This window comes from Lissotriton helveticus, chromosome 5_1 (genome assembly GCF_964261635.1).
Source record: "Lissotriton helveticus chromosome 5_1, aLisHel1.1, whole genome shotgun sequence".
NCBI classification, from domain to species: domain Eukaryota; kingdom Metazoa; phylum Chordata; class Amphibia; order Caudata; family Salamandridae; genus Lissotriton; species Lissotriton helveticus.
In genome coordinates this window covers 368,768,999-368,787,422 of record NC_136065.1, presented here as the reverse complement: position 1 = coordinate 368,787,422, position 18,424 = coordinate 368,768,999, and the positions used below count along the sequence as shown (strand labels likewise).

Here is an 18,424-nt window from a genome sequence, read left to right as displayed (position 1 = left end):
AATATAGTTTATTTACTTTATCACCCACACATACTCATTGGTCCTGAGGAAAGCCAGATGTAAACAAAAGGCCTGGCTGAAACATGTAGACCACATAGGACGTAGGAGCTCATAATTCACTCCACAACGTCCACTTGCCTTTTTATCTGCTAGCAGGGGCCCAGACATTAAAATTATCCTTATACCCTCGGGAACTGGGACCACCTGCATAGCTTTTAAACATCACGTTCACACCCACTTATCACAGCACACTCAGTAAGTATACCAGCTCCTCAGTAATCTGGAGTCGCAGCACACCCGGGACACATTCGGTGTCACTGTGGTGGGCCCGATGATGAAGCATGCCACCAACTAGGTTGGTGGGTGAGGGCTTCATGATCAAACCAAATGGTTTGCCCAAAGACGTACCCTCTGAGTCTCGCCAACACAACTAAGCTAGTCCTTCTAGTCTAAATTAATATAACAATCTATGTTACTTTTCTAAATTAGTGTTCCATTTCCTTATTGAATGTGTGTCTCACTGATTACATATGTGATTGCAATAAATGCCTAACACTATCTTCTGATAAGCCTAAGGCTGCTTGTCCACACTACCACAAAGAAAGCACCTTGGGATTGATCTCTGCACAGTGCATCTCATTTTGGTACACTATAAAGAGAGACCGCTTCTTACGTGGAGGCTGACCCCAAGTCCTTCAATTTTTGGTACACTAAATGAGGCAGGCAATACACCTAAAGCTGTCTCTAAGACCAACCTAAAAGACAGTCATAGCGATGTGACCTTTAAAAGTAAATGACAACAAAAATATGGCTTGGCTACATGGTGTTGACAGGATAAATAAGCTTGCATCTCCAAGATACTTTCTTTGTGAGAGGGTAATTGTAGTCAAAGAATCTGAAACTATGTAAGAAGACACATGCCCATGTGGAATTGTACATCTATTATAATCGGTACTGTGGATCCAACTACTTTTTCAGCTGCTTTCAGCATGTGGAATTGTGCTCTGATCAGGGTTGTTGCTACAGTTACTTTCAAGATTATACACTTGCCAGATACTACTACAAATGAAAGCAAGGGCACTCAATAAGAGCTGTTCTTACGCCAAAGGCAACCTGGAAAATAAACCAACAAAATATATTGGTTGACCTGGTCTATCGTAAGGCATACATATATCATTCAGCAAAGTGGTATGCAGAACATACATTATATGCAAGTGACACTTCGCCCAATATATGTTAAGCATTTATTTTTGAAAACATAAGAATATTTCTGTGAGAAGTTGGCCTGGCATATGCTGTCCACTATTCTAGTGGGCACCTTGCACCAGTCCAAATGACCCTTCTTGATGGTAGGTTTAAAGACTACCTATATAGAAAGTTATCATAGTGGTAGCTGTGGAGAGCAGCCTCCAGGCTAAGTCTTGAAGGAATGTAAAGCATTGTCACCTGTCTGGTCAACATCAGAGTCTGAGTCCTGTTGGTTTGCACCACTGGCCTCTTCCCCCTCTGTTGCTTCCACCCCATTGCCTACCCTTTCAGGCTCTGCAGCCTTCCTAAGGTCATCCTGCAATAACACTTCTCTGAGGTGTTGGGTGGTGGCATTCTTGCCGGTCTTCAGTTTCATCACAGTACACAGAGCCCTTAATTCTAAAAAAGGGAATGTCATACTTGGATGTCTGTAACATACTGGCAACTGACATCTGGCAGGGACACACTGGTTCCTGGCCCTGAAGACATTACTAGTGAGGTGTGGTGTATGCACTACCTACTCTAGTTGTTTACCTACTAAACTCTTGAGTTGTAGAAAGGGTGTGCTTAAGCCCTTGACACACAACTCTAAGTTCAATAGTACATACTGTATTTACGCATGTATTCTATGTACCTCTGGTACCTTTAGTGGTTTTCAAATGATCAATCACTTGAGATTATCTGTTAAAACAATGGCAAGCTAGAATCCCACACTGGATATGTTCTGCTCAAGTATCTGTATACGCCTCTGCCACGTTCTTCTCCTGAGAAGAACGTGGCAGAGGCGTATGTTTAGAGTGTCAATGGATTGACAGAGTGGACCTGAGAAGAACGTGGCAGAGGCGTATACAGATACTTGAGCAGAACATATCCAGTTCCCAAGCCAAGAAATACTGATATATGCCCGTTCATGAGAACGTTTTAATCCCTATAAAGATATTTACACAAATCAATAAAAAGAGGGGATCCACGTCCACCTGACCGTAGAACAGGAAAAAGACTTCTTTATTCTTGAGAAGCTTTATCTCCCCTGAGGTATATCAAAACCTAGAACAACAGTGATCGTCTGGAGGAGGCCTTCCTGACGGCTGTTTTTCCTGGGGGACTCCTACTACACCTACAGGAGATTTTTAAGTATAAGTCTAGAAGCCGGTGACCCCAAAGAGACGGCATGTTCTGATGAAGGTGTTACAACATCCAGCAATAAACACAGAAACGCGTCGACGCATTTTTTACTGTACTAGAATCCAAATAAGGTCAAGGAAGTAACAGATATTCATGCACTATTGATACTGTTTACTGTGCCACCAACATCAAAGAAAGACCAGTGGATCTATAACAATAGTGGCGGGAGAATCTAAAGGCCACAGTGTTAGGGGGTTTGTGTAAAGGATTTAATTGCATTTTTATATTGTATTTGTATTGATTATTTTTCTCCTTTATCTCTTGTCTTATAATTTTAATGATTGTGATACTGTTTTTGATCATGTATGTAACGATCTGTCATTAATTGTCTATTTAATTTTATTGTACTTGTTCAAAGAGTTTTCTTTGAATTTTTAATTTTTTCCTTTGTGAAGAGAGGTCTTCACTTTTTATAAACAATAAAAAGATTGTGAACGTTCATTTTTAGTGTGGAAATCTATTTCTAATGTTTAATTTTCATATAATTTCCCCCTTGATATATTTAGAAGAAATGTGTGTATGATTGGGTAGAACCTAGATAGCAACATAACACTTATTTGCTTTAGTGTACACCCAGGGATTTCCCTTTGACCAAGTTGTCAGTGTACCCGGTTCCCTGGTGATAGTGGGGTACTCTCTTGTGTTTATACGAAGAAGGTGAAGCTTCAATCTTCAGCTACGAGGACCAGGAGGCGTCGACCAGGAGCTGGATTCGAGCTGTCCCACGAAGGATGTCGAATGCTGCGGTGTCGGTTTTCGAATTGGACCCAACAAGCTTTGGCAACAGCAACCCACGCAGAAAGCAAAGATTGGCTTTGGCGCAGACCAGCAAGGTCTAAGGGACTCATCACTTGGTGGGGAGTCAGGGCACGTCTGGAGCAACCAGGAAAGCCCAAGAAACAGAAGTTACCTTCGTGGGGACCCACCCAGTCGACGTACCAGGGATCGCGAAGGAGCCTCGAGCGGAAATGCTAGAAGCGGGCCCACGGAACACTTGTGGAGTGTAGGCCCACAATCTTTGATGCAGATGGTGCTCGGGGCTTGGAATACAAGTAGCCCAACACACAACTTCGGGAAAGCTCGGGAAGTTGATGCACTTGCAAATGTGCACGGTCTCCAGGAGTTCCGGTCCCAAGTCATTTGTGAGGGCTGCGGGTCTCAGCTTTGCTGGGATCTCGTGTCGGCCTCTGAGAAGTCTGGAAGTCCGTGTCCTGAGTCGCAAATCCGCCAGGATCCGGCAGGAGTCTTGGAAATGCAGACCGGCAAGATGCTTCTTTGGTGCCTGTTTGAACAGGGAAGTCACTCCTTGACCCCATGGGAGATTCTTCCGTCTTCTAGTCGTGTAGAATGTCAAAGTTCGAGGATATATGTTGCAGAGTTTCGTCCAGGTGTTATCTGAAGTCCTAAGGACTGGGGTCCCATACTTATTCTAAGAAAGGGGGTTGGACATACTCTGGGGACCCACCTATGGGAGGGTCTGGGAAGAGGGGTGGTTACACCCATTCCCTTTGTCCAGTTTCGCACCAGAGCAGGGGTTGAGAGACCCTGCAACCGGTTTGAACTGGGATATGCACAGGGACACCAAGTGTGCCCCCAGCACTGTCTGAAAAGCATTCTCTAAATGCTCCCACCCAGCCCCAATACACTAAAGCCTGTCTGGGAGGTGGTTACACCTCCCTGTGAAAGGAAAGCTATTGTCCAGACCTCCCCTGCCAGAGTTTCGTCCAGCACCAGGAGGCCAGACTTGTGTCTGTGGCTGCAGCATTGATTTTGTGATGTCAGGGCTCTTTTAAACTGGACTAGGAGGGGGGGTTTGGGAGGGGTTGCGGGGGGAGGATTCCAAAGTGTTTGACACCAAACACGACATGTTTCCATGCAGCCATTCCAAAGTTAATATTTACCACGAGGTTATAATGCACTGAATAGTATATGGTCTGGCAACATCACAGAACAGCCTCGGAGAATAGATTCAAAAAGCTGCAGAGGCGCCCTGCTCATGCATGGGCACCCTCTCACAGAAAACCAAGCACTCTGCCTTAAGGATTGATAAGGCATGCCATAGGAGTGACTTATAGGTTTATATGGGTCAGTGATTACAGGTGGATATAGGTAACCTATATCTTAGTAAGGGGTGCATGCACCACCTTACCCAGGCTGCAGTGCCAATGCCCTCAGTACCTAAGGGCCCAAATATACTAGGGACTCACAAGGGTAAACCAGTAACCAATCTGGAGTGTACCTAAAATACATGCAATCAATTTAGACAGGAAGCAGCTAGGCTGGGGTCCTGGATAGCAGGGCCCCAGCCAGACTAAAGGCGAAAAACAGTGAAACACCAGCAAAAAGTGGGGGTAACCATAGTAAGCAGATCCTACTCTCCTACAATTACTTTTTTTTACGGTAAGGCAGGTTATATACTTGAACAAAATCAACCAAAACATAACCAACTAAAATCTCCTAGTGTACAGAGTCACAGTGAGAAGAAACTACAATGCACAATTAAAAACAGCCAACTTTCACACACATCTCCAAAACACACATTTGAAAGAATTCTGTAACAGCAATACAATGAATTGTAGCAGTTTAATTAGAGTGTTGTGCTGCCAATTATGTTTTTAAATAACAAAAATAGGGAGGAAAAAAATAGGAGTGGAAGAAATGAAAAGAGAAGGACTCGCTTATCTTAAGGCTCATAATGGAGCATTAGAGATTCAAAATGTAATTTGGTCAAAAATTGCATAGTGTTAAAACAGTCCATTTAAGGGCTCAAAGAGTTAGGGCCAATGTTCGTAACGAAAGACACCTCCAGGATGTCCATTAATCAGAGTTACATAACTGTCATTCCTCCATGGATTGAAGTTCATTGTTGATGGGCTCCACTCTGTCAATCCATTGACACTCTAAACATTGGAGGATCACGCAGATGTTGCCGCCTCTTTCTGGGATCCTTGCTTGTCCGATGATCTGTTATCTTATGCCATCTACGGAGTGGTTGTGTTCCATGAAGTGAGCCACATAAGCTAAGGGGCACTGGCGGCGTTGAATCTTATTCTGCTCCTATGTTGTCCAATGTGCTTCTTGACTTGCTGTGTAGATCACATCACACAGGCACCATATACAGTAGACTACATTTGATAAATTACTGTTGGAGAAGAACGTTAAATCCTACTGTAATAAGGAATTTACTAATACGATTTGACCATCAAAAGAGGCCCATTACTGCAGTCAGACCCCCAACTAGCATCCAATGTGCACTTTCTTGATAGTGGTTTATTCCCAGAGTGGACCAGGTTTACCTTTAGATTTTTAGCTCTTTTGAACAAAAGGAAAATGCTACTTACCAGTATGCATCTGTTCTTGGCATGTAGAGCTGCAAAGTCGTACACTTTTGCAATAGATTGCCACCTGGTGTTGGGCTCAGATGATTGCAGGTTGTTGTCTTCTTGGAAGAAGTCTTTGTAGTCACGAGATAGGTGACTCCTCCCTTGGACAATACTGCGCATGGTCATCGACTCCATCTTCAGATTGTTTTTTTCCGCCACTGGGTTCGGATGAAAGTTTTCCAGTCCGGCTAGAAAAGACTTTCAGCAACTTCGAAGCGTGAAAACTTTATACAAACATTTTCGACATCGAATAGACTTTGACATCACCAGCTACATTCCGGTGCGTCGACGCGGGCCGTTGGGCCTATCGGCGCCGTACGGCCTACGCCTCATGGACAGAACTCCATTCAAGAAATGCCCGGTATGTCGAGCAAAATTCCCTCATAGCGACCATCACGAGGTCTGCAACCTCTGTCTATCGCCCACTACTTGCTGGGCAACTGGAAACTCAAACCTGCGACAGGGGCTCTCGCTAGCCCCTCAGGACAAAGACTGCGCCAAATGGGGAGCCCTCTAGGCTCTGAACAAATCAGGGGCATTTTGGGGGGACCCACTAGGCTCTGAAATACATGTGGTGCGAAAACGTTGGAGCCAGGAAGAGACATGCCCCAAGCACTGGGGGGGCCCACGGGGGGCCCTGGGACAAAAACATCTGTGGGGCATGGGAGCCATCGAGGCTCTAAACATGACGTGTCCCAAGTCCCTCGTGGGGACTCCAAGGATCAATGGGGCCTCGTGGGAACCCGCAGGTTCCTTAAACAAATATGGCCTGGGTTGGAGCCCCACAGAGCTCTGAATGAAAACATGCTCCACTGTTGGAGCCATGAAGGGTTAACGGATCGTTGGGGTGGCCCGCTGCCATCCGGGCCGCCCTAAATGCACCCCAGCCATTGTGCCATCCTCCGGCACCAGCATTGGCCCCTACGGAGCCCCCCCCCCAGCCCTATTCACTCACCGGGCTTCCTTTCTTCGGGTGGAAAAAGCACTTCCGGGCCGCAAGCGTCACTTCCGTCCCGCGGCCCCGCCCACAGTCAGGCGGGCCGCGGGCGGCATCGGCATCTCGGGGGCAGCACCGAGGGGTGGGCATCCTCGGTGCGAAAAACAACCATAGAAGCGGGGTGGGCACCCGCGCTAAGGACGCCATAAACGGGGTGGCACCCGTAATTAATTAAATAAGCGAATCAAGGGGCAGAATGCAGGGTGGGCAACTGCGCTGGCGACAAGGGCAGGAGCGCTTCCCCTTGGGGAAAACAACAGAGCTCTGCCCACACATGGCAAATAAAGCGCCACGAGGCGCAGGGAAGGGGGGTGGTGATGAACAGAGTGTCTGAATTAAGCAGACCACTCTTACCCAGTCCAAAGATCAGGGCTTGATCCATCACCGTTATTTAGCTCACTGCCCCATCCCAGCTCAGAACCTGGCTATATGCAAATTAGTCTGTCCCTGGCCCAGTGCATCATGGGAACAGGGCAGACCAATGAGACCAGTGAGCTAAAAAACAGTGATGGATCAAGCCCTGATCTTTGGACTGGGTAAGAGTGGTCTGCTTAATTCAGGCACTCTGTTCATCACCACCCCCTTTTCTAAATCATTTTGTCCACCATAAGCGTGGAAGGGTATACTCAGATGTGAGTCCCTTGCTCATTGCACCATCAGGATTCAAGCAAGCCGGGCCGACGACGCCTGAAATGGCAGAAACCGGTCCCCGGAAGCTTGTTTCCTTCCCAGTACAAGAATTGGCTTGGTAGTTTGGTTTGCCCTGTTCCCATCATGCACTGGGACAGGAACAGACTAATTTGCATATAGCCAAGTTCTGAGCTGGGATGGTGCAGTGAGCTAAAAAACGGTGATGGATCAAGCCCTGATCTTTGGACTGGGTAAGAGTGGTCTGCTTAATTCAGGCACTCTGTTCATCACCACCCCCTTTTCTGAATCATTTTGACCACCATAAGCGTGGAAGGGTATACTCAGATGTGAGTCCCTTGCTCATTGCAGCATCAGGATTCAAGCAAGCCGGGCCGACGACGCCTGAAATGGCAGAAACCGGTCCCCGGAAGCTTGTTTCCTTCCCAGTACAAGAATTGGCTTGGTAGTTTGGTTTGCCCTGTTCCCATCATGCACTGGGACAGGAACAGACTAATTTGCATATAGCCAAGTTCTGAGCTGGGATGGTGCAGTGAGCTAAAAAACGGTGATGGATCAAGCCCTGATCTTTGGACTGGGTAAGAGTGGTCTGCTTAATTCAGGCACTCTGTTCATCACCACCCCCTTTTCTGAATCATTTTGACCACCATAAGCGTGGAAGGGTATACTCAGATGTGAGTCCCTTGCTCATTGCAGCATCAGGATTCAAGCAAGCCGGGCCGACGACGCCTGAAATGGCAGAAACCGGTCCCCGGAAGCTTGTTTCCTTCCCAGTACAAGAATTGGCTTGGTAGTTTGGTTTGCCCTGTTCCCATCATGCACTGGGACAGGAACAGACTAATTTGCATATAGCCAAGTTCTGAGCTGGGATGGTGCAGTGAGCTAAAAAACGGTGATGGATCAAGCCCTGATCTTTGGACTGGGTAAGAGTGGTCTGCTTAATTCAGGCACTCTGTTCATCACCACCCCCTTTTCTGAATCACGAGGCGCAGGGGGCACAGCTAAAACCGTAGGCCCCAGAGCAGGAAATGACACCTACAGCAAGAAGGGTCCAAAGAAGTCCTGGGGCATCAAGATGGAGCACAGCAGCTCCCAGCAAGGCAATTCCTCCAGCATCCAGGGATCCAGAGGCTGGGCAGGGCCCAGGGAGGCAAGTCTTCCCCTGGGCCCCAGCAGCAGCACTCACCTGGTAGATTCCAGTCAGAAACAAGAACATTTTGTAAGGGGACACAGCCCCTTTTTATACAGTGAATTCCTTTGTCTCAGGGTGCAGGGTGGGGAAAAAACCAGTCGCAGCTGGTTTTGGAGCACTGTGATGTGCTCAACCACCCTTTCCTTTCACTGGCCAGGCTGGGGACATTAGACGCACCACAGGGGGCGGAGCCAGCATTGTGTGGGGAAAGCCCAGCCCTATTCAGGTCCCAGGTGCACCACTCCCTCACATCACACATGCTAATCTCAACACTCACCACCGGGGCAGACCCATCATGACTCATGGAGCCTGGCCCACCAGCCAGCTCCAGCCAATCACAAGCCAGCACATTCACTGCACAGACACGCACACTTCTAGAAGTGGCACTGCCATATTAGACACAAACACGCTGCACGCATCATTACGCAGCATTCAATCACATGGGTCCGCACATACCAGACTCGAGCCTGCACACCCCACGCATCAGGAACTACCAGGGACACATACATTCCCCATGCATTCCTATGGGAGGGCAGGCCTATCTCACCACACGCACTCAGAGTGCGCACGCACTTTCCACTGGGACACAGTGAAAGTGCGCAGAAACCAATAATCACCATCCCCAGGTCACATATAAAAAGCAAAAAGTTCAGGGGTGAACCTGCCAGAAGGGCCAAGTCCAACAAGTATTTTGTATCTGTGGGTTTTCTGTAGAGCCTAGTATAGAGCAAATCTTCCTGGTCTCTACAAATAAGATCAAGGAAGGGGATCTTTTTGGTATCTTAGTTGCTAATGAAGTTCAGGTTGGGTTGTATTGAGTTACTCCATGAATTCTGACAGGGGTATCTCTGTGTCCTCCTAGATCATGAAGATATTATCAATATACCTTTTCCAACAACATATATGTTGTTTGAAAGGATTGCAAGTAATCAACACAGAGTGTTGTTCAAAATGGCCCCTAACATTTTTTGCCAAATATGGAGCATAAATAGCTCCCACTGAAGTTCCCTTGTAATGTTCGTGAAACTCTGTTAAATGTGAAGCAATTTCTGGTTAAAGCAATGTTCAAAAGTTGCAAAATAATGTGGATGCGAACTTCTACATGACATGGTCAATTCTCTATGGCCTCACGAAGACTTGATACGTTTTCTCTCCTGGGAATATTAGTGTATTTTATTTATTTTTATTTATTTAAGAGGTTTTATATAGCGCTGGCTGGACCCAGGAGTATCAGAGCGCTTTACAAGGTGTTTCCATACAGGTACAGTGTGTATAAGCACAGACAACGGAATAATAAAAGAACAAGTCCACATAGGATACATGACATCTAGATAAAAAAGTAAAAACAATTGCTAGACACTATGAGTCATACAAAATAGCGGTCACAGTTTGGCGGGAAGCCTCACAGGTATACAAAAACATGCAAGAGAACTGTATTAAGACTATCTCGAGTTCCCAGTTAAACTTTCTGATGCAAATTCCATATACTTTATTAAGTTGACCATATGGGTACTGTCATGGACAGAAGTAGTAATCAAGGGAACAAAGCCTTTGATAAAAGTATTCAATCAATCAATCAATACATTTGTAGAGCGCACTACTCACCCGTGAGGGTTTTAAGGCGCTGTAGAGGGGAGGGGGGGGGGGCACTATTGCTCGAATAGCTAGGTCTTGAGGTGTTTCCTGAAGGTGAGATGGTCCTGGGTCAGTCGTAGGTGTGCGGGGAGGGAGTTCCTTGTCTTGGCTGCCAGGTAGGAGAACGATCATCCTCCGGTGGTGGTTCTGCAAATCCGTGGGACGGTGGCGAGGGTGAGGCTGGTGGACCGGAGCTGGCCGGTGGGGGTGTAGAACGAGAGGTGGTTGTTGAGGTATTCGGGGCCCATGTTGTGGAGCGCTTTGTGTGCGTGGGTGAGCAGCCTGAATGTGATCCTCTTGCTGACGGGGAACCAGTGAAGGTTTCCCAGGTGGGCGGATATGTGGCTGTGGCGGGGGATGTCGACGATGAGTCGTGCGGAGGCGTTCTGTATGCCCTGAAGGCGTTTCTGCAGTTTGCCTGTGGTTCCTGCGTATAGGGCGTTCCCGTAGTCCAGTTGGCTGGTGACGAGGGCCAGGGTGACCGTCTTTCTGGTTTCGGTGGGGATCCACCGGAAGATCTTTCGGAGCATGCGCAAGGGGTTGAAACAAGAGGACGAGACTGCGTTGGCTTGCTTGGTCATCGTGAGGGAGGAGTCCAGGATGAATCCCAGGTTGCGTCCGTGGGTGTTGGTGCGGTGCCCAGCGTCGTGGGCCACCAGGAGTCGTCCCAGGCAGATGGGGATTGTCCGAGGATGAGGACCTCCGTCTTGTCCGAGTTGAACTTCAGACGGCTGTGCTTCACCCATTCTGCGACATCTTTCATTACGTCCTGGAATTTGGTTTTGGCGGTGAATGGGTCTTTGGTGAGGGAGATTATCAATTGGGTGTCGTCGGCGTAGGAGATGATGTTGATGTTGTGTTTCCGTGCGATGGGGGCTCATGTAGATATTGAAGAGGGTTAGGCTGAGTGAGGAGCTTTGGGGTACGCCGCAGATCTTGGTGGCCTCGGAGCGGAAGGGAGGAAGGCGGACTCTCTGGGTTCTGCCGGAGAGGAACGATGTGATCCAGTGCAGGGCCTTTCCTTGGATCCCAGTGTTGTAGAGGCGGGTTATTAGGGTGCGGTTGCAGACGGTATCAAAGGCTGCCGAGAGGTCCAGGAGGATGAGAGCGTCTGTCTCTCCGTTGTCCATCAGGGTCCTGATGTCCTCAGTGGCTGCGATGAGGGCGGTCTCTGTGCTGTGGTTGGCTCGAAATCCGGACTGGGATGGGTCGAGCGAGTGGTTTGCTTCGAGGAATGCAGTCAGCTGTTTATTGACGGTCTTCTCGATGATTTTGGCCGGGAAGGGGGGAAGAGAGATGGGGCGGAAGTTTTTGAGGTCTTTGGGGTCCGCTGTTGGTTTCTTCAGAAGGGCTTTGATTTCTGCGTATATCCAGCTTTCAGGGAATGTGGCGGACGTGAAGGAGCTGTTGATGACGCTCCGGAGGTGGGGTGCGATGGTGTCGGCTTTGTTGAAGATATGATGAGGGCATGGGTCGGAAGGGGAGCCAGAGTGGATGGTGTTCATGACGTGGGTGGTGTCTTCAGTGCTGATGGGGGTCCATGCGCTGAGGCTGGTGGTGGGGGTCGTTGGTTTGGTGGCTGGAGGCGGAGTCTGGGGCCCGAAGCGGTCGTGTATATCTGCAATCTTGCGGTGGAAGAAAGTGGCGAGGGCGTTGCAGAGGTCTTGCGACGGTGTGAAGCCGTTGTTGCTGGCGTTGGGGTTGGAGAGCTCTTTGACGATTCTGAAGAGTTCCTTGCTGTTGTGGGTGTTGTTGTCCAGCCGCTCTTTGAACGATGTCCTTTTGGTGGTGCGGATCATCTGGTGGTATTCGCGGGTGGCGCTCTTGAGGGCTGTCATGTTTTCTGCTGTCCGTTTGTGGAGCCAAGCTTTTTCGAGGGTTCTGCATGATTTCTTTGCTATTTTGAGGGCGTCTGTGAACCATGAGGTTTTTCTGTTAGTCTTGCCTGGGGGTTTCTTTAGTGGAGCGAGGTCGTCGACGCGGTTGGTGATCCACTGTGCGACATTTTGTGCTGCGTTGTTGGTGTCGACAGGGGGGTTCCGGCTCAGCAATGTGGTCAGCTGGTCTGTGGTGACTTTGCTCCAGCATCTGCGGGGGATCTGTAGCGTGTGGTGGTGGGATGTGGCTTTCTTGAAGGTGAAGTGGATGCAGCTGTTGTCGGTCCAGTGTAGTCCGGTGGAGTGGCTGAAGGAGACGTGGTTGCTGGCGGAGAAGATGGGGTTGAGCGTGTGGCCAGCGAGGTGGGTGGGCGTGTCCACCAGTTGCTTGAGTCCGAGGTTGGCGAGGTTGTCGAGCAGGGTGGAGGTGTTGTTGTCGCTGTTTTTCTCCAGGTGGAAGTTCAGGTCCCCTAGGAGGATGTACTCTGGTGAGGCTAGGGGGTGCGGGCTGATGTAGTCGGCGATGGTTTCGCTGAATTGTTTCCGTGGGCCCGGGGGTCTGTGGATGAGCGTTCCTCTGAGGGTGGTCTGGGGATCGGTGTGGATCTGGAAGTGTAGGTGTCGGCAGCGGTGAGTGCGTCTTCGGCCTTGGTCGTGACGCTGAAGGTGTTCCTGTAGACGATGGCGATTCCTCCTCCAGTTTTGTTGACGCGGTCCTTCCGGGTGATTTTGTAGCCATCCGGGATGGCTATGGCGATGTCGGGGGCCGAGGAGGCGTTCATCCAGGTTTCCGTGAGGAAGGCGACGTCTGGTGCTGTTATATCAAGGAGTTCCCAGAGTTCGACGGCGTGTTTGTGGACGGAGTGGGTGTTGAGAAGGATGCACTTGAGGTGGTGGTTGTTATCGATACTGTGTTTGGTGGGCGGGGTGCAGATTTGGAGGCAGGTGAATTTGCAGCCTTGGCAGGTGAAGGGTCCGTGGGTGCGCCTCGGGGTGGCTCGGTGGCAGGCGGCAGGTCGTCCAGTGTTGAGTGCAAAGAGGGTGGCGGTGTCGTATCTCAGCCGGGTGCCCAGGCCTCGGCTGGGGCCAGGGGTTCCGGCGCTGGGCGCGGTCCAGGCGCAGACGAGCGCAGACAGGCTTGCCTTTGGCGCGGTCGCTGAGCGGCCTCCATAAGAGGCGAAGTGGGAGGGAGGGGCAGCTGGGAGGCGGGAGCGGGGTGGCCAATGGGCGGGCAGGGGTACAGAAGGAGAAAGGGGGACCGCAGTGGAGCAGCGGCAGGGAGCGGGGGGCACAGAGGGACAGGGGCGCACAGGAAGCGCCAAGAACCAAAAAAATAGGAGAAAACAGAAAAAAGACAATACAGGAACAACAATTTACCAACGGAATGCAAGGACCCGGGGCACACCAGCGGCGAACCCTCGTCAGCCCTCGGGTCCCCGAGGGTCGAGCGGCGTGGGGAGTGACCTGCGGTCAACTCACGCTCACCCGCGCCGCACGACCTCCTTAAGAGGCCAAGTGGGAGGGAGGTCAGCTGGGAGGCGGGGCGGCCAATGGGCGGGCAGGGGTATAGAAGGAGAAAGGGGGGGCCGCGGGGGAGCAGCCACGGGGAGCACAGAGGGGCAGGGGCGCACAGGAAGCGCCAAGAACCAAAAAATAGGAGAAAACAGAAAAAAGACAATACAGGAGCAACAATTTACCAACGGAATGCAACGACCCGGGGCACACCAGCGGCGAACCCTCGTCAGCCCTCGGGTCCCCGAGTGTCGAGCGGCGTGGGGAGTGACCTGGGGTCAGGTATTGCTATATTCGAAGGGTTGTAGGACAGAACACATCTAGATAGAATCATTCTCCCAAGTGGATTATGGGCATTTTTATTCGTTTTCTGGAACGAATAGAGAACCAGAGTACTCTAACATTTCTTGCTAAGATATTCAAATTCATGTGGTGTAAGGAAACCTTCATCCTTTGTGTTAAGTTCCTGAACAGATCCTGTGATTTCAAGTCTGTGGTTGCAATTTTATCCGCCAACTGCACCATATTGGTTTCCTTCGGGTGCTGCTCTTTAAAAGATTGATTACTGAACCCATCAGCTGGTATTTGTTTGCATTCACACAATATTCTGCAGACACCGCGTCCATGCTGCGTCGGTAAGTGAGCCTCGCACTATCCCGCTTGTGCTGACTGTTTGTAATGCTAGATGCACTCTTGTGGTTTGAGACCCTTTAATGAACTTTGTCTACCATTATTTTAACTGACTTTAGTGTGTTATTTCATCCTAGCCTGAATGTACGACAGTCCTGCTTATGCCTTGCTTCTCTTCTTTCTTGTAATCTTGCTGTCTTTCAGTGGGAGTGGTCACGGAGTGGACAGCCTTGCCAAGAACAGAACGTGTGGGTTGTGCATTTGAAATCATGAATGGGAGAGAGAGAATTGTAGAATGTACTCTTTGGTTTGGAAGTGCATTGTTGTGGGCAGGGATGCATACATGTGCTCGGTGTTGTACTATTGGCTTTGACATGGCCTCATGTCATCCTTTTACCTGACTTTGCCTTGCTTCAGCTTTTCTGCGTGCACAGACTATCGGCTTTGACATGGCCTCATGTCATCCCTTTTCCCTGGCTTTGACTTGCTTCAGCTTCTCTGCGTGCACAACAGTGCTTGCAAGTTACTTGGGTTATTCACGTTTAAGGTCCTTCTGTTTTTGTGAGGGATTGTTTATGTATTCTGAAAGGCTTTGTGAGCTTTGTCAAGATAGAGGCTGGAACATGCGAGATTTGAAGAAGGGGACGTGAGAGCTTCTTCCTGCCATGGGAATGCTTGCTTGGAACCTGGCCAGTCCTGGTAAGATTCCTCTGGCCCAGGGGGAGGTGTCTCTCTAATCTTTTAGTGTATTTAAAGCTGAGGGTTGTGAACTTGGAAACCGGGAGTTTGGAATCAGAGCAAGGAAGGACACGTCTATCTCAGAGCATGGACCCTGGTTGCTGAGGTTCTCAATCACGGCTGTTTACTTCACCAGTGTGAGATGCGGTGTTTTGCACCAGGTGATGTATTCAGTTTTTAATTTTGCCATTGTGATGTGAGTCAGTAGCTGTGATCATTTGATGTGTGAGTGTGTTTTCTTTGTGATGTGTAAGTGAGTCAAGGTGTACCTCCAAAGTACTCATTTGATGTATATATAGCTCTCTGATCCCTTGCAGGACGTCCAGCATATTTAATTGAGTCTTATCTCATATTATTTGATGCTTGTTTATTAATCAGTATTACTCATGCATTTAGGTTGTTATTGCTTGCATATAAACATATATATCTCTTTGTATATTTGAATCTTTTGCATGTGACATCTGGGAAAGCTTTTGAGAGCATTGTGTAAAATAAAACCCCAAGCCTTATTCTAAAGAGAGAGTCCATGAATTTTGTAAAATAAAAAAAACCTTTTCTAAAGGTGCTGTGTTAAAGTGTTGTGACTGCGCCGGGTGTTGGGCTACTGTGTGGAAGATTCTGTATTATCTGATAGGCGCAATCAAAACATCTTAGCGTCACGAACAGGATTCGAGCAGAGAATTGAAAGGGGCAAATGCTCTCTAAAATGCCTATGTTTTCAGAGTCCCAGATGCCAACTGAGTTATTTGAAGAGAGAAAACAACTTGGTATTTCAGACTGAAACAGTGGTGTAATTGTGAATGCACTGTTTAGCATGTATCAAAAATTTTAACCTTTAGAAAAAGAATGTAGTAAGCTGAGACGAGAGTTGGCTGAGGCTCAGTTTGAAAACAAGTCTTTGAAAAAAGAGTTAAACATGTACCAAGCTCCGAAGCCATTTGTTTTGACTAGCTATTCTGATAGTCAGGATGATTCATATGTGAAAAATGTGAAGCCAGTTAATCTGCCTCACAGAAGGTCTTAATTAATTCTTTTGAAGACGTTCCTCAGCCAGAAATGAATTTGAACAGAGAAAATGTGGATGTGCAAGAAAATAAACAGACCAGTTTTTTAGACTTAGCGATCGCTGGTTGCAGGTATAAATTAGACATGTCAGTGAATGATGAATCTTGCTCTACATGGAAAGACGCTATTTTGAAAAAAGAAATGCAGCAATGTGCATTTGACTCTGCACAGCAGACTGTGCAGAATGTTTTTAAAATGTGATCAATTCAGAAATGTGACAGTGTATCTTGTATGCCAGTTCAGGAGCAGTGTGCTAATTATAGTTACTGTGAAGAACAGGGAAAGAAAAGTATGCTTTTAAAGTTGTGGACTGTAACATTTATTAATGCTGAACAAATACAGATGCTTTGGTACTTTTGCGCATTGAAAAACACTGGGCAGAAGACAATTAGACAAAATGTGATTTGCCAATGGGACAAAGCAGCCATGATTAAGTGGCATATACAGGCAGAGACTGCAGTTTTGCATGAACAGTTTGTGCAGGTCCCAATAGAAAGGCCAGGAGTGGTGTTTGAGACACAGGATCCCCTAGTGAAGTGGCAGATTGTACTGCAAAGCGCGGCTACTGTGCATGACAGAACATTTAATTCTCTTACAGATGAAAAGGCTAAAATATTGGAGACACAGGTGGTGACACACAATTCAGATTTGGTCTGCATGACTACCTAGGAGATAAAGACCATACAAACAGGTGGACAGAAAATGAAGGTATGTATATTCCCCTAGAACTACAATTTCTACGTGTCTGTATGCACAAGCCTGACCAGTCTCACAGAAGGTGAGGGGCGAGTTGAAGAAAGGAAAATTACCAGAGCAGAGGGATTGCTTTGGGCTTCTGCCAATTGATAAAGGGAGCACGTATTCAGCAGTGAGTGGAAAAATAGCCAGGAAGGAGACTGCCCCAGCCCTAATTACTTTGCAGGGAAAAAGAGTTTCATTCTAATACCAAGAATTCAGAGGCTATAGCGTGGGTAGAATTCTCAGATAATTCTCCAGAGCCAGCAGAGAACCGTGCAGACAGGAATGATAATATTATGCCTTCAGACTCAAAACAGAGAGAAGACGTGCACTTTTGAAAAATGTTTTTTGCAAGAAGAGTGATGCTTGTTTCTTTTCTAGGTAATCAAACTGCGACGTGTTGGTGTGCCTGATGTCCAGGTTTGTGTGCCCTGTATGGGTGGGACCCATCCCCTCCACCCGCCAATCCTGGAGTGATCACCGGACGGTGGAAGCGGACATCCTGTGGTGGAACAAACCAGACAGACCTACAGATTAACTGATTTTATAAACATGCAGTTAAAACAAAATGCGAGAAGGATGTGTGTCTTTCACACAGAAGGTCTGTTTGTTTAAAAAAGAAAAAACTGATGTTTTTTGAGTTCAAGATAAAAAGAAAACCATAATGTTGCCTTAATTTTTTTAGCACAAAAATATATACGTGTGGCTGCTTCAGCAGTAGAAGTTCCAGTATTAGCCATTTGAGACATTAGGAGCATTACTGAGTTCATTGGCTTGATTCTATTTGCATAATTTATTTTGTGTATCCATCAAACATTTATTCTTGCCGAGTATCCAGAAATGCATGAGCTATTTTTACATGCTTTGAAAGGATTATTACATGCTTTTATGATTTCACAGTTTTATACTTGTGCCTTTAGTTCAGCACGAGCTTATAATGTTACTGCTTCAATATGAGCTTCGAACATAGTTGTGTTTTTCAGTTAAGAAATGCAGTCTTTCAATCATAGTTGTGCTTTCAGTTAAGACATGCTTTAAAATGATTATCACATGCTTTCATGATTTCACTGTTTTAATTTGTTTTTCAAATATAGTTGTGCTTTCAGTTAAGATCTCTAGTTTTTGATATATGTAGGTAATGATACTCAAAGGTCATAGGGTGGAATGTAGTGCTAGAGGCACTCTTGTGGTTTGAGACCGTGATGATCTTTGACTACCATCATTTTAACTGACCTTAGCCTGTTATTTCATCCTAGCCTGAATGTACGACGGTCAGGCATATGCCTTGCTTCTCTTCTTTCTTGTAATCTTGCTGTCTTTCAGTAGGAGCTGTCACGGAGTGGGGGTTGTGCATTTGAAAGTGTGAAAGGGAGACAGAGGTGTGAATGTACTCTTTGGTTTTGAAGTGTTGTGGGCACTGATGAAAACATGTCCTCGGTGTTGTACTATTGGCTTTGACATAGCCTCATGTCATCCTTTTACCTGACTTTGCCTTGCATCAGCTTTTCTGCATGCACAGACTATTGGCTTTGACATGGCCTCATGTCATCCTTTTTCCCTGGCTTTGGCTTGCTTC

The 18,424-nt window shown here is 47.6% G+C and overlaps 1 protein-coding gene and 1 long non-coding RNA gene across 12 annotated transcripts in view; one reads left to right on the top strand and one right to left on the bottom strand.

Annotated features, from left to right (window-relative positions):
• UBR4 (ubiquitin protein ligase E3 component n-recognin 4) overlaps nucleotides 1–18,424 on the bottom strand; it is a 2,329,353-nt gene that overhangs the window by 1,937,630 nt on the left and 373,299 nt on the right. The gene's annotated exons all lie outside the window — the stretch shown is intronic.
• On the top strand, nucleotides 15,073–17,513 carry LOC144753170 (uncharacterized). Its single transcript, XR_013594229.1, has 3 exons — nucleotides 15,073–15,206; nucleotides 16,709–16,818; nucleotides 17,230–17,513. It is a non-coding gene; the product is annotated as an uncharacterized LOC144753170 (long non-coding RNA).